The 25202-nt window shown below is 36.5% G+C and overlaps 1 long non-coding RNA gene across 2 annotated transcripts; it reads left to right on the top strand.

Annotated features, from left to right (window-relative positions):
• Positions 1 to 4051: 4051 nt before the first annotated feature.
• Positions 4052 to 6047, top strand: LOC125688074 (uncharacterized). Of its 2 annotated transcripts, none has more exons than XR_007374581.1 (3): positions 4052 to 4093; positions 4243 to 4342; positions 4420 to 6046. It is a non-coding gene; the product is annotated as an uncharacterized LOC125688074 (long non-coding RNA). The 2 variants fall into 2 exon arrangements; XR_007374582.1 differs by having other exon boundaries at positions 4055 to 4076; positions 4420 to 6047.
• Positions 6048 to 25202: the final 19155 nt, after the last annotated feature.

Consider the following 25202-nt stretch of genomic DNA (forward strand, 5'->3'; position numbering starts at 1 on the left):
CAAATGATGGAAAAAATGTTTTTCCCCAAAATTAAATGGGGATAAAAATCCTATTAGCTCAATAAAACTCACATTAGCTCAAAAATTTCATTCATTATATAAGTCTCAGTAGACACCAAACTTAAATTACATGACGTATCACTCCAGAAGGGCCAGGTTGTTGAACAGCAACTTCTCTATCTGTTCTTAGCTGAAGTAAAGTCTTAGCTGCTCAAGAAGAACTTTAGGTTCTGACAAGGTAGAAGTTTGTAGCACTATTTGTTTTAAATAGGTAGACAGAACAATGCCTCTGATTTTAGCTACACAAGTAAAGAAGGGGGTTTTGAAACAGAATTGAAGGAGTTTTCTCCAAAATATGGTTTTTTTTTATCACAAAATTTCAACTAATCACAACTTGTAGCTTTGTGCTTCTGGTACTTTGCTGACTGCAGCATAATGTACACCTCATGCAAATTCAGATAGATCCACTGCTAACAGCAGCCTCAGAGCAACTGAAAATGTAGTATGATCTTCTGTGGCTGTAGTACAGTTGAATCCCAACAGCCCAGCACTCATGTGAGACATGAGACATATCATAAAATCATAGAATATCTTGGGTTGGAAGGAAACATAAGGACAATCTAGTTCCATCCCCACTTGCATGGATAGCCTCTAGAGCAGGGCTCCATCCAACCTCTAGGAATGGAGTATCCACACCTTCTCTGGGCTATGTATTCCAATGCCTTTATACTCTCCTAATACATAATTTCTAACATCTAATACAACTTCCTCTCTTTAGTTTAAAACCATTCTCCCTATATCATATCACTATTTGTCTGTGTAATCTTTATAAGCCCCTTTTAGGTAATGAATGTAGAATTACCAATTCAAATACAGAGGATTACGCAGATATCTGACCATCACACATGGTTATCATTTTCAGTCAATAGCTATTTTATAACCATTCTTAATTCCTCTGTAAATTTTTAAAGCACCAAAACCAACCAAACAAGAACAATAAGAAAACAACTTTTTGTTTTTAAACGAAGTTCTTGTTTTCTAAGGAAGCCCCCATATAGCATTACCTCATGTTTCTTCTACACCTATGTGCTCTCCTACTGAAGACAGATTAAAGACAGAAGCTTTTTAAATGACTTTGATATAAAACATTTGAAACAGCCTCACTGATGAAGATGGTAAATATATGTCTAAAATGTGGAGCAGCTCATAGGTAAAAAACGACATGACAGCATTTGACAATAGGCTTCAGTCACATTCCTTTTTACAGATGCTGTAGTTCATTCTCCCAGTATCCATAATCATTGCTCAAGAAATTTAAATATTGGTGCAAAATAGGGATACCTCCACTGACATGGGAACACAAAGGAATAGTTTCCCCAAGGCAAGTTTATCCCTGATTATTTTGCCTTACACTTATCGACAGGGTTTTGGCAGTACATTGACAAATATCTGAAACACGGATTCTGACTGTCATAAAACATACCTATGCAGACCTATGTAGGTTGCCCCAAAAGTAATGTCTCCTGTTATTTCCATGGGATCAGATACAAAGAGCAAATTCTCAACTAAAAAATACTATTTTCCAATGTAGTAACTACCACTGGCTATACATTTTCACCAGAGCTAAAAAGAGAACCAGCAGATATGATCCACTGTTTCACAGCTGCTATGATGTCATCATCGCTAGGAAAACATTTCTCACAAAGTCCATCTCTCATTGACCAGAACAGAAATCAAAAGGCACTAAATCTGTACAGTGGGAGTGGTAGTACAGTCCAGCCAACATTGGCAATGTGTTCCAAGGTCTTCAGACAGGTATGGGGCCTGGCATTATCATGTTGCAACAGAAAGACTGTCTTCTCTGGCCTCACTTTGGAAATTTGAGCCTTCAGCATTGCTACATAGTGGTCATAGTTGATGGTTTGTGCAGGTTGCTGGAAATCCAGAAGGGTCACACATTTCCTATTTCAAAAGTACGTATCAGTATGCATGCTGTGACTACATCTTGAACTTTTTCTTCAATGGGAAATTCACACATTGATGCTTGATGGATACTTTTGATGAATATTTTGACTTTGGCTTGTAGTGGTGACACCACATCTTGTCACCAGTAATGATACAATCCAGGAAACCATCCCCTTCAGCCTTGTATTATGTCAGTAGGTCCTGGGAAACTTGTACACAGTATTCATTCTATTCCTGTGTGAGCATTCATGGGACCTACCTGGAACAAACTTAGCAATATTCCAATGTTGCCACCGTTGTTTCCAAAGCACTGAAGACTATATTCAACTCCATAGGCAGTTCCCTTGTTTTAAGCTGCTGATTGAGATGCTGTTCATATTGTAGTGTGACAGCTACTCATGACTATCCAGAACATGGCTTATCTTTCACATATAAAGTTGCAATGTTTATCATAAGGCTGTCATTTTCAATGTCATGGATAGAAAATTCCTCTCTTGGAAAATGTTCATAATGTTCTTCTTTCTATTAGTGAAAATTCAAGAAGTCCAGGAGGCTAGAGACAACAAAATGGAAATTGGGATATATTTATTGAAAAAGTTTATTTAGTATAAAAATGATGTTAAATGAGAGCATTTTTTCTAGAATTATTTGCAAATAAAAGAAGGTTAGAAGATTGATGTAAGTGCGAAGTATGGCATTAAAAAAAAAAAAAAGAGAGAGAGAGAGAGAGAGAGAGAAAGAGAAAAAAATTGCTTTGGGATTACTATCATAGTTGTTCCTATGGTAACCAGTTATTTGTGCTGCATACATCATCATTTATATTTCAGGAACTGGAGTGCTGGAAGAAAGGGAGGTAAAAAGAGCACGTGTTACACTAAATTAACTCCAAAGACAAACCCATATTAAAATACTTGACCCCCTGAGTAAAAAGCAAAATACTTTATGTGACTTCACATACTTGACACTTGAAAGAGCATTTCTCAGAAAAAGAGCTCTGAAAAACCGGCAAATGTGTACTGATCTTCCCATTTTGCTCTGAATCATATCTCTAATTCACTGCCAAATAGCAGTTTCAGTCTTGTCTGTGCTGAACAGCTGAGGTAGTGAAGGGAGAAAGTGTCTGGCTGCTTTCAAGACCTTGGCCTGACCGCAGGCAGTAGAAAAGTATTGATAGCTGTTTGAACTAGTCTGGCTATTACAGAAAGGCAAGATATATAGACGGAGAGAAGTGTGCTATACTACAGTCATTTTCTTGACAATGTCCATCAGCTTCAGTTGGATTCAGTCTTTTGTACAAGGTAAAATATGTTTCTCTCTAAACTTTCTTTTGCTGTTGCACAGTCAGACTTTAATGTGAAGTCTCCAAATGCTGAACTGCCTAGTGATGTGCAGAAAGATTCAGCAGCTTTTTGGAGACAGAAAGATATAAAACAAACTATTGCTTATTAAAAAGTTCTTTACACTGTAACCTGAAAATATAAAATCCCGTATTAATGAGGGAATTTAAACCTAAAACTTCTCAAAACACAGTAATTTATTAGTAAGAAACACTGTTATTTATGTTTAAACAACTATGAAAGAAAAAAAAAATAATAAAAGTAAAAAAAAAAATGCCAAAAGGAGTCAAGCTTAAGTATCCTAACCCTATACATCACAGAATCATAGAATGCCTTTGTTGGGAAGAGGCCTTAAAGCCCACCCAGTTCCAACCCCCTGCCATGGGCAGGGATGCCCCTCACCAGCTCTGGCAGCCCAGAGCCCCATCCAACCTGTTCTTGAGTGCCTCCAGGGACACCACAGCTTCTCTAAGCAGCTGTACCATCATCATCAGACTAAAAATTCTTTCCTAACATGTAATCTACATCTCACCTTTTGAATTTAAAACTATTCACTCCTTGTCCTACATATAGGAACTGCTGAGTCACAGCCTGAACCTCTGATTGATCACCTGAGGCAAGCAATGAGTCATCCAGAGGAGCACAGGTGAAGGCAATTCACCTATGCTGCTGGAAGGGATGGAGCCTGGCTCCACCCCTCCTAGACCCATTTAAGAGCTGGCTACCAGTGGGGAAGGATGTCTTCTGGAAATCTGCTCTGCTGGAGTTTTGTAGGTGAGCATAGGATAGGGGTAAGCTTTCTATCTATTCTCTTTTTGCTATCATTATCTGCTTTACCAAGCTCTCTTGTTTATTTTGTAATTTTAGCATCTTAATATTCTTTGATTATACACCCTATTACCACACTCCCAGGTAAACTCTCTCCTCATGTTTCCTGCAGGATCCCTCGAGCACTGGAAGGCCATGACATGATCTCCTCAGAGTCTTCTCTTCTCCATGCTCAACAATTCTAGCTTCCTTAGTCAGCCTTCATACGATAGGTACTTAAGCCTTCTGATCATCTTCATGGCTTCCTCTGGAGCTCCTCCAATAGCTCCACATCCTTCTTGTGTTTCAGGCACCCAGAACTGAATGCAGTAGTTGAAGTGAGGCCTCACAAGAGAAGGTTAGAGGGAAAGTATCAGCTGCCTTGGTAAGAAGAAGCTACACTTCTTATGATGACAGCTCATATTCAGTATTTCACCTACCAATACCCCCAAGGCCTTCTTCACAGAGTTGTTACTTCACTCATCATCCAAACTGAATTAATGATTGAGATTGCTTTGGCCCAGATGCAGGACCTTGCACTGGACTTTGTTGAACTTCATGAGATTTGTACGGGCCTACCTCTCAAGCCTGTCAAGGTCCCTCTGGATTGCATCCATTCCTTTCTGTGCATCAACTGTGCCACTCAGCTTGGTATCTTCTCCAAACTTTCCAAGAGTGCACTCAATATCACTGTTCGTGTTACCAATAATGCTGTTAAGTAGTGCCAGTTCTGATGCAAAACCTCAAGAAACACTATTAATTATTGGAATTCCCCTGCACATCGATCTTTTGACCACAAATCTTTAACTGCAACCATCCAGCCAATTCCTTATCCACTGAGTGGTCCATCCATCAAACTCATGTCTCTCCAATTTAGAGACGTGTAAGACAGTTTCAGGTGCTTTGCACAAAAAACAGGTAGATGATATTTGTTGCTCTTCTGTGACAAAACAAATGCTGTTACCCTATCGTAGAAGGCTACCAGGTACAATTTCCTGTTAGTGAAATCACGTGGGCTGTCGCCAATCCCCTCTCTGTTTTCAGAGTGCTTTAGCATATTTTCTAGGAGGTTTTGTTTTGTGATCTTGCCCAGAACAGAACTAAATTGCTCCAAAATTAATGCCTTCTATTTACTTCCATGGAAACTACAACAGATACAAAGAGCACAATAACTCTATTTGATAGGGCAAACGCTCAACTACAAAATGATATTTTTTCAGCAATCTCCACCAGTAGCCATGCATCTTCATGAGCAAAGAACAAGATCCTGAATCCACATTCGTAAAAATCTGCACCAGTGGAAATGACCTGCTGTTGCCATTGCTGAAATGCACCACTCACCGCTTTATTGTGCTCACATCCATTGTTTGGTCTCAGATGTTCAGCAAGCATCAATCAGTGTTAATGGGTGCCATTTTTTCTGCAAGGAGGAATTTAGTTGCACACCTTTGTTCCATACACACTTCCATGTCAGACATCACTGTGTCATACTGCCTCTCTGCAGCCATCTGTTGCACAGTAATGAAATGTAACAGGATATTGGCAGGAAAGTTCAGCCTCTACTTTCGTACCATTAACATCTACCACTGATACTGTGGGCCAACAGCATGAAATAGAAGGCGTTCTTTCTTGGCCTGAGCACACTGCTGGTGAGCATCGAGTAACACCCCCAGATCTGTTACATTTACACAGTTTTCCAGCCATTTTGCCCCAATCTAGCAGCGTTGCTTATGGTTGTTGTGGCCAAAGTGCAGGACCTGGCAGTTGGTCTTGTTGAACTTCAGCCCAATGGCCTCAACCCAGTGATCCAGTTTGTTCAGTTCTCTCTGTGGCACCTTCCTTCCCTTAGCCACTTCCTTCTAACTCGGTGTCGTCTGCAGACCCACTGAGGATGCACTCAGTACCCTCATCCCAGTCATCAATAAAGATATTGAACAGGACAGACATCAATACCGATCCCCTCATGACTGGTCACCAGCTGAATTTAACTCCATTCGCAGAATGATAGAACAGAATCACAGAATCACTCAGGTTGGAAAGAACCTTGAAGATCATCGAGTTCAACCACAACCTAACTATGCTACCCTAACAACCCTTTGCTAAATCATGTTCCTGAGCACTACATCCAAATGGTATTTAAGACATCCAGGGATGGTGACTCAACCACCTACCTGGGGAGCCTATTCCAGCGCTTAACAACACTATCTGTAAATAAGTTTTTCCTGATGCCCAAACTAACTCCATTCACCACCACTCTCTGGACCCGGTCATATGGCCATTTCTTCACCCAGCAAAGAGTGTACCTGTCTAAGCCATGAGCTGCCAAATTCTCCAGGAAAATACTCTGGGAGACAGCATCACTGACTTTGCTGAAGTCTAGGTAGACTATGTCAACTCATCCACGAGGCAGGTTATTCTATCACAGTAGATGAGGTTAGTTAGGCAATACCTGCCTTTAATGAACCCATTCTGTCTAGGCCTGGTCCCCCAGTTGTCCCACACATGCCATGTGATCTCATTCAAGGTGATCTGCTCCATCGACCTACCTGGCAGCAAGGTCAGGATGATGGGCTTGTACTTCTCCAGATCCTTCTTACAACCCTTTTTGTAGATTGGTTCACATTGGCAGCCTGCAGTCCTCTGGAACCTCTCCTGCTGACCTGGAACGCTGATAGATGATGGAAAATGGCTTGGCTATCAACTCTGCCAGCACCCTCAGTGCCCTCACTTGGATACCATCTGGCCTCATAGATTTGTGACAGTCCAAGTGGAGTAGTAAGTCTGTTTCCACCTGAATCATGGGGAATTTATTCTGCATCTCATCTGAGACTTCCAGATTGGGGATTAGAGTACCCCAGGAATAACCAATCTTACTTTTAACAACAGATATAAAGAAGACATTGAAAAGCTCAGCCTCTTCCTTATCCTCAGTGCTCACGTTCCCAGCTGCATCCAGTAAAGAATGAAAATTCTCCTTAGAACTCCTCTTATTGTTAATATATTTGTAAAATAGATTTTTGTTCTCTTTTACCCCAACAGCCAAACTGAGTTCCACCTGGGCTTTTGTCATTCTAATTTTCTCCCTGCACATCCTAACAACTTCTTTGTACCCTCCTATATGCATATACATCACAGTTTCAACTGAAATCATGGGTATCAGGAGTTAAAGCTCCCAGTGAGATATTACACTTTTGAACACTTTTGCAGATCTCATTTTCACTTATGTAAAATAGGAAATGGAATTTGTTGGCCTGGTTCAAAAGTATGTAAGATAACGTTATACTTCACACAGTGTCTTGAGTTCATTCTCTGTGCCTGTGTGAAAGTACTGAAAAAGTCCTTCTCTATGTCCTGTAGTGGCCCGTTACGAGTTTAAGAATTTGGCATTCTTCTGCTCGAGCATCCTGAGAAGCCCACTATGGTAAGTGATCTATGAGACATTCAAATGCGTTCAGGCCTATAAAATGATGCTATAATTGCTTTTTCTTTTTTTCCTAAAAGGCTGTCGCAGTGCCACTGTCTATCTTTTATGTAATATCTGAGAGAATTTATCTAAGAGTAGGAGTTCAGTTCAATCAAAAATCTAACAGGGATCCAACCTACATATCTCTCAAAAGCACCCTATCATCAATATATAGACTGTACTGAAGTTCTCCAAACTGTGCTGCTGTGTGAGAGTAGATCTGATGTTGCAGAGTGTATAGAGACAAAAGTAATGTATGACTTTTTCACTGCCTGTGAAAGGCAATTCTGATACTTGTTTCTAAAGCTCTACCTATACTTAAATTATTCAATTTTTTGAGTAAAATTCAACCTTATGACCAGAAACTATGGTTATAATTGTGCCCTCCTATCTGAATGCCTCAAGTGCTAGATTGAAAAATCAGTTTAATTTCTGTGCAGTTTTTCTCAATAATGTTTGAATGATTTTCATCACAGTGTTATGTGAACATATATAGAGGGAAAGCATGCCCCTCTGCAATCCACCAGATTAATGTGTAGCCTAAGATTTTTTGGCTTTTCATAAGAGACTATGTATGATCTTGAACAAAGAATCATAGCTCTCACTTCTTGAGGAAGTTTCAGGAATTGAATTATCTTCTCTTCACCTTAATAATGCATACCATCAAAGATAGGATGGGTCCTTGGAAAAGGCGCCAGCTGAAATGCAAGGATGAGGAACTGGGACAGGGCTTGCATTTGGGAAAGTAGTTTGGGCTGGTATGGTGGTGGTAGTGTAGTAGAAACGTGAGGACAAGATAAAGCACAAGGTTAGGATCCTGTTTTAGGGAATTGAGATGTGCTTTGAGAAAACAAAGATGAACATCTTGTGATCTGCTAGGACTTGACATGGAGTTAGAACTCTCATCACCTTAACAGTCATCCCATTAGTTGCCTTATGTACTTGTAACTACTAACACATTGCAATTGCTACCGAGGGTTACATATGGCTATTCCGAGTTTGAAAACCCAGGTTGTTCTTGTGGGCTGGAGCCCCAGTTCTAGTTCTCTTCTTGACGCAGTTGAAAAGAGCTGTTAAATATCTTTTACAAGATCATTCTGCTTTTCCATTCTTCCATTCTTCTATTTTGAAAACTGTAACATCTTCTCTGAGCTAGAATTACATGAATTATTACCAGACCGAAAAGACTTATCCAGGTCCTTGAACTCACAAGAAAAAATACTCTTCTTAATTCAGCTGCTAATTAATTGCATAACTTCAACTATTTTGCCACATTATAGCAACTCTAAATATCTTAACATGCAAACGGTGTACTGTCTTTTCAAATTATTTTGTCTTGATAGTGATAATGTGTGTCTCACTCCACATGTTCTTTATGGAGATTTGAATAGCAGCGTATCTTATTCTCTGAAGCACCGTTAGTGATCCATCTTTTCTATCTATTAAAGAGAAAAAAAAAAATTGTCAGTGAACAAAAAATATTTAAAAAATCTTGTGAAGCCAAAATAGTCAGGAAACATGAATAATAATGTGTTATTATTTTTTAGTTAAGATTTAGAGGACTTGTGAGCTGTGAAGTCTTAATTGAACTCTGGGCTTTACAATCTTTTATTTTCCTTCAGTGGATATTGCAAAACTCTTTTCTGAATCCCAGTATATTAAAAATCAGACGTGAAAATAAATGGAGTCACACTCACTATTTTTAATGTCATCTGTAGAACTTCTGATTTTTTAAATTTACTTTATAGTATATGTATTTATCAGATTCTGATACAAATAATATGCCTAAATACCATTTAAAACTGGTATACTGATAGCAATTTCTACTGTTCCTGTTTTGAACATGTGATATATTCTGAAGTATTCAGAGCATTCCCCAAGTTCTGGAAAACATTTTAACATGCTACACCAGGAAGAAAAAGAAAAGAATATTTAATGGTTTAAATTGGAGAAGTGCTTTTAAAGGGAAATCTGAATATTTTTATAAAGTTGCTTTTGATGTTTCTGCATCTGGAATGCATTATCAAAATTATGGTCCTCTTGCAACAGACACATGCGTAGGCTTATGTTGAAAAAAAAAGAGTGAAGTGACTCTAGAACAGGTAGCTGTAAAAACTCAATTTGAACAAAAAAAAAGCAATTGTCTGTTCAACTGCATTTTGTATTCCTATGAAGCTTTTCAACTGTTGGGATATTGAACCTTTTGAAATTCAGTATGTCAAGATACCACTTCAAAAAATGACAGTTCTGTAATTTCTTCTGCTCACTGAAATCACAGATATCTCATTGTAAATGGGAATTATTTTTTCAATTTTTGAATTAAAGTTACATATAAACCGAAAACAAATACATTGTAAATATGTTTTTGATCCTTCAGTGTTTCTTTCCCTTCCAAGGGGAACAGAGCTATCATCCTAATGTCAACATGGAATGAATCTGTAGCTTATTTCAAAATGAATAAGAGAAAAGGTAACAGGGTTGTGTTCTTTTCTAGACTTATCATATTTCCTTGAAAATTAAGTTGTTTGATACAGAAGTAGAAAATGCTTTTTGTCTCTAAAAGTACTCAGACTTTTCTCTACCAGTCTAGCCAAATTCAAATTTTATTTTACCTTGGCAGTTCTAATGAATAGCACACCTACATACACCAAGGGAAATCATCTACCTAAGCTATTACAATTGACATTCTATCAAAAAATAACAAAATTTACAACATACTAAAAGCACATCAAGCAATTTGTTTCCAATCATGTTTTAATAATGCTAAATCTAGATGGAACCATTTAAAACATGTAAGCTCAATTTTACACCTTTCTAAAAAGAGTACTGCATAATCTCTTGCACAATACTTGAGCTCATAAGGAGTGTTAACTCTGAAGCAATATGAAGGCAACACGAGGAAGAAATTGCCCTGTGTTTTCAGGCTGAAGCAATTTTGCTTGCAGTCTTCACTTAAATATCATTTTAGCTTATTGCTTAAATAAGCTTTAAAAATGTACTGTTATTTGTTTTGATGCTTAAGAGTTTTTAAACTACTTTTGTAAATTGTTCATTTTTTCACTAGTGTTGCAATTTACAGTTCACCCTTCAGCTTAAGCTGCTGCTTTGTTTACACCTCATCAAATTTCCTTAATTCTTTTCATCTCCTTCTCTGTTGATAAAGTCATTTGTCTTTTTCCCCACTGACTTGAAAAAAAACTCAATGGAAAGTAGCATTTCTCTTTCAAAAGTTAATAATGAGAGCAAAAATGATCTTGTAGTTTGATATTCAGCTTCATGTAAAATAAAAGGACTTCCAGCAGAGTTCCATCTAACCTTGTTTCCTCTTTAGACAGAGATTTGTCTCAAATGCTGATGTTGTTAGAAATCTTGTAATTACCATTCTCCTAACGGTGATATGTCAGAGCAGGATTCTCATTACAGCTATTACGTGAAAAGAAAACTTTCATTTAGTTCAGCTCACAGCAAAAACCTTAATCATTTCGTAGAACTTGTTAGACAATGGCATTATAAAAATCTCTTTCTAGATAAACTGGCTTGTGAAAGAAAAAACAATAGTTCTGTCAACTGAAAGACTGACCTGTCTCTGTTGTGTGAAATGGAAATACTCCAGATGAGATCAAAGTGAAGGGAATCACTCAGTGACTAGATTTTAAAGTCTGAACAGCAATACTGCAAGCATTCTGTAATGCACAGCAGATTTAACTTTGGTTTGAAGACAATGTGAAAAGCCTGGCTCTTGTAAATGGAAAACCACTGATGTCTGGAAGTATATTGCCATGGACTATGGTCTTATTTTCTCAGCTTTTGAAAGACTGTGGCTGGGGAGAAATGTAGAAGGATGCTGTTTGTCCTGTGCTGAGTGCTTCTCCTTGGAAGGAATGGCAAGAGTAGCAAGAGCCTTCCTTGGGCAAAGCTGAACATATAGCAGACCTGAAAACCTTGAGAGAGCAGAAATGGAGGAGATGGTGAGAAAAGGGAACTGAACATGAATGCTAGCATTGAGTCAAGAGCCAAACAAGGAAGGAAAGTTCCCTAGAGCAGTGAGATCCTCCAACTCCAACCATGCCTTTAGGCAATGCATTCTTTTCAGGATCATAAACTAGACTGTACAGAGTTAGCATTTCTCTTGAATCTTATTGACTAACTTCTAATTCTCTGTTGTCTGAAAGTTTTCTACAGATACTAATGTCAAAGATTACAGCAGCTCAGTGTTGCATCACAAAATGAAAGAAATGCCTATAAATGCACAAGAATTAAAAGAATTTTACTACAGTGGAAAGGACTGTTTCTCTTACTGGTGCTGATCTTTAATTCAGCTATACTGGTCACAAAGACAAAATTTATTACATTTTTGTTCTTTAAAGATGGGTCATACAAAAAATGACTGAATCAATTATCTGAGTCATTAACAGAAGACAAAGATATTCTGGGTAGTAATTGGGTAGTTAAATTTAAAAATCCATTTTGCTGTTTTGTGTCTCTAACTATGGGGAAAAAAAAACAAGTACTCATATAAATGTTGCTGGGATCTGAGAACACAAGTTCTGTTTTTTGAAAATAAGTGCAACAAGGTTGATAACGCTTGTTTTGTCTTCCCCCCCCCTTCCCTCACCCCTTATGTAGTTCAATCTATTAAAGAAATAGGATATGAAAATCTGAGCATATATTGTGCAGGTGAATCATAATGTCAAACACTTAACAGGTCACTGTAAGTTCAAACATGCTGTTATAGCAGCTCATATCTGGATCTGCAATTCTTAACAGCTTTACTGGAAGCAAGGAGATTCAAAGATTAAAAAAAAATAAAATAACTACAGATATGGAATAAACAAAAAAGATCTATCTAGATTCAGAATAATATTAGATACATGGATTTTAAGTGTACCACCACTTGCATTATATAGGATTTATTATGCACTTAAAATTCCAATCTTGGGGCAGCTACTAACTGTTGATGTTATTTTGCCACTTGGCTCAATGTTCCATGACTAAGTATTGTGTCTAAGAGAAGTATAAATGTTTTTTGGAGGGGAGGATATTTTTGTCCTGTCCTCCATTACCCATTGTCATGATGAGTCTGGATGCAGTAGATAAAGACATCTTTAAGTCTTTGTATTTGCACCATTTTCCTTTGCATTTCATTGTTCCTCAGCAATGTGGCGTGAGATTTTTGCATCTCAATTACAAGCTGACATAAGTAAAGGAGCTGGTTCAGTGTCTGAAAAAGTCAATCCTCTCTTGATCTTTCTCTAGTTTCCCTCAGTTCCTAGTTAAACGCTTGTTTCTTAGCTGTTATCCTCATTGATATTACAGGTATAAGTGGAAAAATAATACAGAACTTCAGCTTACACAACTCACTAGCTCATATTTAAAATTCTTACAGTTTGCTAGAGAAAAAGTTGTCCATTGCGCTAATATGTATAAACACATACACATACAGCCTGAAAGGACATTTCTAAAATCTATTCAGTAATAAGCATTAAATTTTTCTTATTTCTGATACATTTATAGCCATTATTCCTCGTTGTTTCTATGCCTCTTGCTAGCTTTAAGTCATTTCACTCTCTACTTTTTCTAATTATACCTTTTTAAATTTGTTCTTTTACACGGTTATTCTTAGACACGTGCCAGTTTCCGGTAATTCTTTTCTGATGTAGGAGTGTTTCAACACTGCTACCTTTCTCCAGCATTAGGTTAGTTTAGTAATGCTTTTTGAACAGGCTTGTTAAATATATATGTTATTTGATAATAATGTACTGTAGTATGTTCTCTAGCTTATGTTCCATACCTGACTTTACAGAAGACTGTTTTAAGGAGCATATTCTCCTTACAATGCTTTTGTCGCACTTTCCCCTCACCTGATATTTCACAGTGACTTTCATTCAAACTACAGTCCACACTTCGGTCCCAGCCAGATCTTACCTGGCAAAAAGATCCTCAGAAGTAAAAATAGGTTCTTGAATAGTTTTCCCTTACTGAATCAAAACACTGCCTCACTGTTCCATTTTCACATTAACTATAATAATTTTTTCCCTCCCCTTCATTTTCTTTTTTTTTTTTCCATTTTCTATGATGAAACAGTCAAAATGATGAAAAGAACATGAGTGGCTCTGAATTCAAAAGCTTTTTTTTCTGGAAGTTAGAAATAAAACTGTAGCCTCTATACTCTGAGATACAAAACTGAGCAATATATGGAAATAAAATTATATTTTAAAAAATCAATTCTTTATTTTCTCAAAATTTATTACAGCTCCATTCACAGATTTTTTTCTTGTGTAATCTGCATTCTGTTCCACATTCTTATATTACTCTTGTTTACCAGGCTGCATTTAACTTTACTGTAAACATAATCGATATCATATTGGTGTATCTTGAACAGAATCCTTTGTCTTCTTATCTCTTAATGTTATAAACAAATGATACATTTGAAACACATGAAAATACCATATAAGCTTGAAAAGAGTGGTTATATCTCCAGTATAAAACAACAAAAAGTAGTAAGGTTCTGTTAACTAGAATGTGCATCTACCTGATAGAACCACAGTATTGTATTTTTGTGAAGTCAACTAAATCATAGAATAATAGAATCATAAAATAGATAGAATCATAAAATCACATAATGGCTTGGGCTGAAAGGGACCTAAGGACCATTCAGTTCTAATCCTTTTCCAAGCAGGGCTACCACCCACTAGCTCAGGTTGCCCAGGGCCCCACCCAACCTGGACTTGAGTGCCTCCAGGGATGGGGCACCCACAGGATCCTTGGGCAACCTGTTCCATGCCTCACTGCTCTTATTGTGACAAATTTCTTATGTATGTGTAACCTAAATCTACTCTCTTTTGGTTTGAAACTCTTATCATATATCCTGTCACTACGCTCCTTGATAAAGAGTGCTGTCCCTCGTAGACCCCCTTTAAATATTCAAAGGCTGCTATATGGTCTCCCTGGGGCCTTCCCTTCTCTACCTAAATAACTCCTATTTTCTCAGCTTTCCTTTATAGGAGAGTGCTCCAGCCCTTTGATCATTTTCATGGCTCTCTGTTGAACCACATCTTTCTTGTACTGGGGGCCCCAGACTTGGACACCATGTTCCAGGTGGGAGCATACTGTACAGGAGCAGAATAGAGGAGGATAATCCTCTCCACCCTGCTGGCTACCCCTCTTTTGATGCAGCCCAGGATACAAGTGGGCTGCAAGTACACACCACTGGCTCATGTCCACCTTTTTTCTACCAGGACCTTCAACTCCTCCACAGGACTGCTCTCAATGGGTTCTTCTCCCAGCCTGTACACATATTTGGGTGTGCCCTGACCCAGCTGTAGCACCTTGCACTTGGCCTTGTTGAGTCTCATTAGATTCACATGAGGTCTGTCTGGATGGTATCTCTTCATTATTTTATATCAACTGGACCAGTTAGCTTGGTGTTGTCTGTAAATTTTTTGAGCGTGCACTCAATTCCGCTGTCAATATTATGGATAAAGAAGTTCACCACAAAATTACATAATTTGGTTGTGTTTTCTACCTGTTACGTATTAGAATAACAATTCTAAACTAGGATCGAGTACAACCATATTCAATTTATTTATTCTTTTGTTTGATATGAAGCATAAATTACAGAAACATATCAGAACTATAATTTTTCACCTTTCTTGTTGCTTGATGCCAGATTGAGTACCTGCAGAAAGGACTGTGTGATTGGATGTCTCCTCAAAGGAATGTTAAAATTTAAAAGATATCTTCTACTGACAGATCATTGTAAAAGAAAATTTTGAGCTCACTCTACTTATGGTCCCATTGCACAGTGTTACATAACTGCACATGGCCTTTCAATTAGTGCTTGCATTGTTGTCATGACTCTAAGTTTCACTGCTTGCTTTGAACATCCTAAATTATCTGTGAAATTAAATCTGTAATGATCATTCAGAATTTATTGAATGCACTTAGACTGTGGGCCAAGTCATTTCCTTCTTTTCTACAGATGGTTCTGTATAATGAAATATTGTGTTGATTTTTAAATTTTCATTTATAGACTGTAAGAGAAAGTACACTAGAAAAAAATCCTAGAACTTCTATTTATTCCTAAAGCATATAAAAGTATTGCTGTCTACTTCCAGTACATGTTCACAATTAACTGTTTAAACTCTGTGTATATCAAGTATTTAAAGTTTTTCTCTTGACTTGACTGAACTTTTCAGAGTTCAGGATCATGACCTTCTCAGAGGAATTTGGGGTCTTATAATAGATCATAAATACTGTCATTGGTTGCTCTTTTCAAATATTTCAAATAACTGAATTGGGAAACAAAGAAAAATGTGAGTGGGAAACTCAAAGCAAACAAACAAATGGAAAAACACAAAATAAACCATGATATTACTGAAGAGAAGATGAAAGAAAGAATAAAGCACTCACAAGCTTTAAGTATATTGTTTAATTTGCTCTCTTAGGTACATAAAATTTGTACAAGCTAAAAGAGAATCTTCGTGTAGTATCCTTACCTAAAGTTATTGCTGATATTCTAGTTGTACATAATGTTATAAGGGAACTGTCATATGCATAAATAAAATCTCCAAAAGTTTCAGTATGAAATATTTGTCTAAAAGCAAAGACTCTATTTTATATTATGTGTTGAATATATGTCCTTTTTTTTCCTTCTCACAGCCTGTTTTACTACCTTCAAGACATGTCTTGTCCAGAAAAGCTGCTCGTGGTCTCATTGAAGGAGTATCACCATGAGTCCCACAAAATGCAGTTTAAAGCTGTTGATTTTGACTCTCAGTTTTTTTGGTGGAACAGTGATTTAGATGAAAAGCCAAGACCTTGCAGGTGATATAGGAATACGATGGAATTTGGGAAAAAGAGAGGAGAGGAAAACAAATAGAACAGAAGTGCAGAACACAGAAAAGAGGTATTAATTAAGAAAAGGGTTCTGCTTTGTACTTTCCTTATCCTTGCATGGACACTGAGTAGTGTAAAGAATTTAGAGAGGGAATCGCAAGCTGAGAGCATCCAATTCATTACTTTCACATTTTTTTTTTAATATATCTATATATATATACACATAGACATAGATATATGAACACTCTGAAAGTAATGCCTCCTATTTAATTGCATGGAAACTGCAGCAGATATAAAGAGCAGAGTAAAACTGTTTGATAGAAGAAATTCTCAGATACAAAACACTGTTTCTCAGCATAGATAATGTAATTAGTTAAATCATGCAGATGAGCTGATCCAGATTCTCTTCATTTTGTGCTGTGACACCTATGCATGCCTGTCTTTCACACTGCTATTGCCACTGCTGAAATGCACCACACACCATCTCAATGTGCTTACATCCAACGTTTGGTCTCTATAAACACTCAGTGTCAATGAGCATCAGTGGGTGAAATTTTTTCTGCAACTTTTTTTCCATATGCACTTTCATGTCAGATGTCAGTATGTCAGACTGTCTCTGTCCTGTCATCTATCACATGGCAACAAAACAGAATACTGGTGGGAAGGTTCGACTTCTACTTACATAGCATCAAGATCTACCTCTAGCACTGTGGGCCAACTTAATAAAATATGTGGCAAGTATTTTGGACCAGCCCTTGTATATATCCACAGCAATTTAAGAGGGAGGTATAGAGAAGCTGGAGCCACACCTTTCAGAGATATGCAGTGGAAAAACAAGAGGCAATTGACACATGTTGAAAGTTGGGAAATCCTGCTCTGATACAAAAACGTTTTCCATCCTGTAAATAGTCAAACACTGTAAAAGGTGCCCAGAGAGACTGTGCCTATTCATCCTCCAGAGATATTCAAATCTCAGGTTGCCCTGAGCAACCTGTTCTAATGACCTGCTTTGAATAGGTCCTGGGAACTGTCACACAAACTTGTGACTTTATGTATGTTTTGACTGATTTGAGAAAAAAATGTTTCTGGGTTAAAAATTCATTTTCTGACTTCCATGACTTTCTTCTTTCTTATCCAGAAAAAGGTTAAGCTTTGGCAATTTATAGAATGTTTGGGCTTTTCCAATATAGAGTCTGAAATCAATTATGGCTTAGCAAAATTGCCTTACGTTCACTTTTAATGTTTGTAATTTAAACCTACTGAGATCTCTGTGGCATAGAAGCAGGAATATGCCAGAGATAAGTCTACTAACAGTGAAGACATCCTCATCATCCCTCTTCTAGCATCTTCCCCTTTGTTCAAATATTCATTTTCAATATTTTTAGGAACATCATGCTTCCAGCGATCTGAATACCGTCTCAAGATTGAATATCCAAATGAGCACTACTGTGTTCTGGGCAATCTGTGACAACATGACCCATTGCAATGGCTTTTTAATATGGTTTATATAACCTTTGGGATTTCCAATAGTTTTGTCATTTCAATTTGAGCATGTTTCATTTGATTTTATATAATTTATGGATGCATTTTTTTCTCTGTTTTCTATTCAGAAATCCCATGGGAAGCCCATGCTGGATCAGTTAATGATAGATTGCATGCCACGGTAAGGACCCCATCCTGCAGCAGGGGAAGAGCATAACAAGAAAGAAGATGAAGAGACAAAGTCATATGAACAGAAAACTTTGGTCCTTGTGCCCCATCACTTTGTAGGGAGAAGGAAGAAGTTGGGAGTGAAAGAGTGAAGCCTGAGAAGTGGATCTGTGTGGGAGGAAGGCATTTTGAATTTTGCCTTTGTTTCTCACTGTGTTATTCCATACTTAAAGGGCAGTAAGTTAAATTTTATTGTTTAAGACGAACATCAAGAAGTGGGTAAATATGTTATTCAGTTCCAATGCTCTTAAGTTCCCTCTGATATGAAATTAAAAATGCAGGATGGCCATAATGCAGAATTACCTATTCAAATATATATGACCTCTTCAATCTATAGTTAAATAATTTCTGTAGAATTGCATAATTCCTATCTGTTTATCTCTGAAAGAAGAAATACCAGTGATTGAAAATATCAACTACATTGGTCTTTGCTAATAACTTTTATGCCAGTAATTTCAGATGCTGTAAAAAAAGAATATGAAAAACTACAGGATGCACAAATCAGCTACATTTCCTATAAAACCCATCTCTAGATACACTAGCTAATGAATTCCCAAAGGAGTCAGCTAGACTAGAGGTCATAAGTTTAGCCAGACCTAAGACTGTGTAGCAAAGTAACATGGGGATTTGGTTCATTGATTAACATAATCATATAAGACCTTACTGTAAAAAAATATGCATACTAAAATCAATATCTAAGTAACAGTACAAGAACGGTATTCATAGTTTCTTCTGGGAATCAGTGAGATACAGATTGAACATTTTAAATTTCAAAACTTCTAAGACATTAGCTAATTGAAGCCAAAGAGAAGTAACTGAAAACAAACAAACAAGCAACAAACAAACAAAAGAACAAACCAACCCAAAACACCATAAAATATACTTCGAGCTTGATAGTCCTATAGTTTGATAGTCATCTGAGATTAACTTTACTCCACTAAAAACATGATAGGGCTTAATGTTTACACTAAAACTATCTAACAAAGGCCTTAACAAAATCTTATTCAAAAACCTTTTACTAGTGTAGATAAGGAAATCTTCAGATATAACAACAACCAAACCATGTAAAAGCCTAACAGCCATCTTAACAAGAGTTAAAAATCTAGATATATGACTATGTCTGTCTTTCTGCCCCCAACATTTTTTACCTCTCTTTACATTCTCTCCTGTACTTTCCCATTTAGTCTACATTAAATAGAAAGCTTGAAATCAGTTCCTATCTTAACATGTTTAATTTGAACTACTGATAGTACTTATTCATTATTCTTTATTTCTTCCGTAATCATTCTCAAATTCTATTTGCCATTTTGTTTTCTGCTAATCATGAAGCTGATGTTTTCAGAAACTTACCTACTGTTTTATTTTTATGTTTTCCTGGTATAGGGAAAACCTCAGACTGTATTCCAAATACTTCTTATTTTTCTTACATAGTAGTCAAAAGGCAATTGCAATGTTTTACTTATGCCTGTATCAACCTTAAATTTTGCCTACCACTTTTCTCATAGATGCTGCATTATTAAGTTTTGTTCTTCAGGGTCTACTTTTTCAGAATATCTTCCTACCATCAGCAAACTTTTTCATTTCACTTTCTGGATTTCTCCAAAACAATGTAAAAATGTGCTCCTTACATCATGACAGACCCTTACTTTCTGCAAGTTAGCTGTTGATACCCACATCTTCTCTCCTTGCATTCAGCAGATTATAAATCCACAAAGGATCATTAAGAATATAAGAAAATTCTTTCAAGAATTTCAGTCAATTTTGAAGCTTTTTTGTTTGTTTATTTTTTAACAGTTCTTCTAATTCTTCCCAAATAGGTAAGATTCCTATGAGTTTAGGTTTTTTTTTCTTATTCTTCCAACACATAGATCTGACTTACTAGTTTTCTTAGTACCTTGCACCTTCCCTAGCAGCACTACAAAGAAACAAACAAAGAAAAGCAACAAAAACACAAACAAAAGCCAGTCATTAGCCTCTTCCTAGTAAGTGGGAGATGTTAAGAGATGACATATACACCAAAATCAATAGTTCAGCATATTGCACAGTAATATATATATATATATATTATATATATATAATATATATATATAATATATATATATATATATTACTCCTACTACTGTAGTGGGCAACTCCAGAAGACATTGCAAAATAGAGACCATGATTACAAGCAGAATCCAGGCAAAGTTTAACCACAGACCTGGTCTATATAGCCACATCAGTCTGAGTAGCCAAACTACATAACCTGAGCAAATCTCATGGCAATAGAAAAGATTGCCTTTAAAAATATCACCTGAGAGTATTTCTCATAAGAACTCTTCCCTGTAGATGTACGTGAGCATAATATTCCCAACAAACCTTAATTTTTCTATTATTTCCATCCTTTACAACTGACTTTGAATGCCAATGTCTTCCTCCTGACATGTCATAAGAAATGATATTTTCTCAGTACAAAACAATGATAAAAGGGCACAGGCTGTGAGTTGACATGAGAATAAGGACTGCAGGACTTTTCTGAGCTTGTGTACACTTGAGACTATTTTAACTGTTTTTTTGAGTATAATTGCTCTCTTTTCCACTGTGCTTTGTCTATTGTGCATCCTTGTCTTGTACTTTTTTTTTTGTATTTCATAACATATTTCTATATATGTTTACCATATATTGTCATATGTTTGACAGTTAAAACACTGCAGTCTAAAGCAGGTTTTCTGATGTGTCACCAACCAAAAAATCTCTACATCAAGTACTCTTTCATGAAGAACACTATACAAAAAAATTCCACTATTTGTCTGCAATACATCTGTATAAGATTTCTTTCATTATCATCTATTGGCCCTATTGACTTTTTGGTATAAGTTTTGATTCTGACATGTTTGACAAATGCTTTTTAAAACACATTTATGATGTTTACAAGATGACCCTTAAAATTCATTTTCATTTATTTTTTCCAACACATCTTTATGAATTTTTCCATTTTTCTCCCTTGAACAGAAAGAAGATTTTCTGAAAGCTTTGCTGACCTCCTTTACCCTTGTCTGACTTCTTTTGGACTTTGCCAGGTCTTTGTTTGATAGGTGGTATGTATTCATCTTGAACATCCAGAACAGTGTCAGTAAGTAGTCTCTGTTGTGCCTGCAGAGATTTTACTCTTTTAGCTTCTTTTAGCTGTCTTTCTTTTGGAAAACAAAATTCCTGTGTAGTTCTGGTTGTTTTGTTTTTTTTTTTTTTTTTCCATTTCTGTTTTATAACATGACAGCTTACTTTCTTTAAGAGCCTTTAGGAAATGACCTTGTTGAAAGCCTTTTGAAAAAGAACTCTATATGAACAGAATCCACAACACATTATATTTATCCATATATTTATTACTTATAGGCTTTATTCTATCTCTTGACATATTTTTTTCTGGTACAGAGGTCAAATTTACTTGGATTCAGTTCTTACAATTCTCTTAAAAAACCTGATAAAGAGCAATTCTGCCCCCTCCAGAGCTAAATTTTACAGATGACTTCTGTTTGGAGTAGCATTCAATCTAGACCTTAAAAGAGAATAAAGCCATCTTATCTGTTCCCGTTGGCTCACAGTCATTATATACCAGTCACAGAGCTTTTTGCTAGTTTCACTCAATCGAAGAATCACAGAATGGCTGCGGTTGACAGGGACTTCTGAAGACTACTCTGTCCAAACCTTGCTCATGCAGGGATGCCCAGAGCAGATTGCCCAGGACCATACTCAGGTGGCTTTTGAAGATCTCCATAAAGGGGGATATGACAACCACTCTGGTCAACCTATGTCAATGCTCTGTCACCTGCACAGTAAACATGTGCTTACTGCTATTTAGAGGGAACTGCAATGGATAGGTTTTGTCTATTGATGCCTCTCTTGGCACTGTACACCATAGAATAGAGCCCAGATCTATCTTCTATCTTCAGTATTAATTTTTCTTACTGAACTATGCCTTGTACAGTCTACATTCATCATAATTTCACTTTATTAATCTATAGTCACTTAAACTCAATAACTTTTAGTGTTTCAGTGAATAATGTACGTAAATTACCATATTTGCATTCTTCCAGATTGGAAAACAGAGTGTATACATTTTTATTGCTAGGTTTTTGTTCATCAAAATGGTAAATTTGCATAATTTTACTAAAATACAACTGTAATTTGCAACTCCTATACTTTTTTTACATTAAGATATAAGGACCTTTGGCATTTCTCTAGACCAATCTTTTATTTAAACCAGAGATAGCTCTGCACTCACAAGCTGCTCAGATATATGACTGTCTTGAAAACCTCCAGATATAAAGATTTCACCACCTTTTTGAACCAATAGCTAGTTATCGTGATATTATTCTGCTGCTGTTATTATTTTTCCTGTGGTCAGAAGTTCCATTTCCACTAGTGACTGTTGTTTCTGGGCTTCCCATTTTACTCCTCAGTAAAAAAGCCTAGCTCAGTCTTCTTGATAAATCCCTCACAGGCACTGGCAAATAGCTGTTAGAACACCCACTCCCTGCTGCCGAAAGTCATGCCTTAACTTGACTATGCAAAGCCAGGCTCAACCAGCCTCCCTTCACAGTGCAAATGCTTCAGCTTCTGACCATCTTTTTGGTCCTCTCTTGAACTAACTCAAATTCATTATCCCTCTTACAAGACTTAAAATTGCACACAATATTCTAGATACGATCTAAGAAGCACCAAGAGGGATAATCAGTTCCCTCACTGGATACATTCCTGTTGCCCAACATGCTGTTAGTCTTCATCACTAAAAAAAACTTGTGACCAATGACTTATTCATAGCCTATCATCCATGAGGACTATCAAGTTCTTTCCATCAGTGTAGCTACCTAGCCCCCTGATCTGTTCCATTGAGGGGGGTTAATCTAGTTAAGTTAAAGACTATGTGGTTTTCCTCACTGTATTTCATGAGGTTCATATTGCTCTTTCCCTCCAGATCTCTGAGTCCCTCTGGATGGCAGCCTTGCCTTTAACTACAACACATGTCAACAATTCTAATTTTCAGAGAACACATTTACTCTAGAAAAGTAATGGCAATATAGACATACATATAATCAAATTAACTTCTCATAGTAACAGGAATTATTTCTGCAAGTGAGCATTCTGCACAGAGTTTCCAAAATCTAGGTTGGGAGAAGATATTAATACTGCTGTTGCATATAACATGGCTATTTATAAAGTAATTTAAAATCTGTTCTTAATTTCAATCCAGTTTTGTTAACAGTGGACAAACACACTGATAAGTTTATAAATAATATATCTCTAGAAGTCATTTTAGTGATTTGTACATTGCAAATTATGTTACCGATTTAAATATTATTTATTTCCGTAAAGAAAAATATGTATGATTAGATATGGTATTACACTTCTGTCAGATGTGATGCAACTGTATTTTGGTTTATCCAATAGATATTATATGATTATATTATTACTTAATACATTTACCTTCCTCTAAGTGATTGCACTATTCTTCTTTATTCCAAAAGAACTATTTTTTTTTGTATATGTCAACTTTACATTGCAATTTTTTTTTCATTATTTCATTAGCTTCATTCCTTTCTCTTTCTCATTCTGTTATTTTTTTTTTCTCTCTCCTCCTTTTTTTCCTTTTTTTTTTTTTTTTTTTTTTTTCAAATTACTCTCCAAGCATATTTTGAAGATAATCTGAACTCATTACTTTCCTGGATATTAATGAACTACTGATCTGTCAGTCAAAATTTATCCAAATTCCTTCACCTGTTTAACAATTTATTAAATATTATGTCATTCTATTGGGAATCAAAATGTACTCTGTTATTCTAATAATAAATTGTAATGGCTTTAACAGTGAGAAAAAATGTGTAAAATAATACATTTCTGTTCCTTACCAATATTTCAGTCTTGTGCAAGTGTGTGAGTGCAGATATGTATTTTAGAAAACTTCTTGTTTATTTTTGAAAGAAAATAGAAAGACCTTTTAACACCATGATATAAGACCTTTAAACAAAATACACAGTTTTGGAACAACTTACCTGTTAAGAATTTTGAAAGCTTTGATAATACGACTCGTTTTATTGAGCAAATGCATTGCCAAGCATACATGCATTTGAGGGTTCAGTGCAAGATTTGTAATTTCTTGAAAAAGAAACTTAAAATTAGCCTTATTAAGTATTCTAGTTACTAGGTGACCTAAATATCTGTGTTTATTTTTTATCATTATCATTTAATAATAGTGTTCATACCTTCCTAATCTTCCAAAAATTACATAAATTATGGAGAGCTAGTAATGTCTTCTCTGGCACTACACCTGGTTTTCTTTGAACTCAATGCCTGACAGTATGAGGCAAATATTTAAAATGCAAGCAATCTGTGAGAGAATGAACCTGAATACACAGAACTCTGGTATTGTTCAAAATCTTACAGGGTTTTTTTATTTTATTCTGAAATAAAAGCTAATGAAGCACACTTCAGTGTAAGTTTTAATCATACCGTATTTACACAAGCCTTTTTCTTGTGTTCAAAAGGAACAAAAATAATTGTATTAATATAAAGGTAAAGAATTTAAAAATGAACTTAATTTGTAAAACTCCACCAAAATATGCCATCCGAATATTGAATAAAGTTCTATGCCAACCACACTGATCACATCTTTGAAAAGCTTTTGCTTTATGGTTTGAAAGCATCCCTGAGGGGGATTTGAGGGTGTCAGTCAATGAAAGATTGAATGTGAGCCAGCAATGAACACTTGCAACCCAGAAGGCCAAATACATCCTGAGTTGCATCAAGAAAAGTGTGACCAGCAGGTCAAGGGAGGTGATTCTGCCCCTTTACTCTGCTCTTATGAGACCCCATCTGGTGTAATGAGTCCAGTTCTGGAGCCCCCAAAAGAAGAAGGATATCAAGCTGTTGAAGCAGGTCCAGAGAAAGTCCATGAAGATGACCAGAGGGCTGGAGCACCTCTCCTATGAGGACAGGCTGAGTTGGGGCTACTCAGCCTGGAGAAGACTCCAGGAAGACCTTATAGCGGCCCTCCAGTACCTGAAGCTGGCGGCCCTCCAAAAAGCTGGGGAGGGACTTTTTATAAG

This window comes from Lagopus muta, chromosome 1 (assembly GCF_023343835.1).
Source record: "Lagopus muta isolate bLagMut1 chromosome 1, bLagMut1 primary, whole genome shotgun sequence".
Classification (NCBI taxonomy): Eukaryota; Metazoa; Chordata; class Aves; order Galliformes; family Phasianidae; genus Lagopus; species Lagopus muta.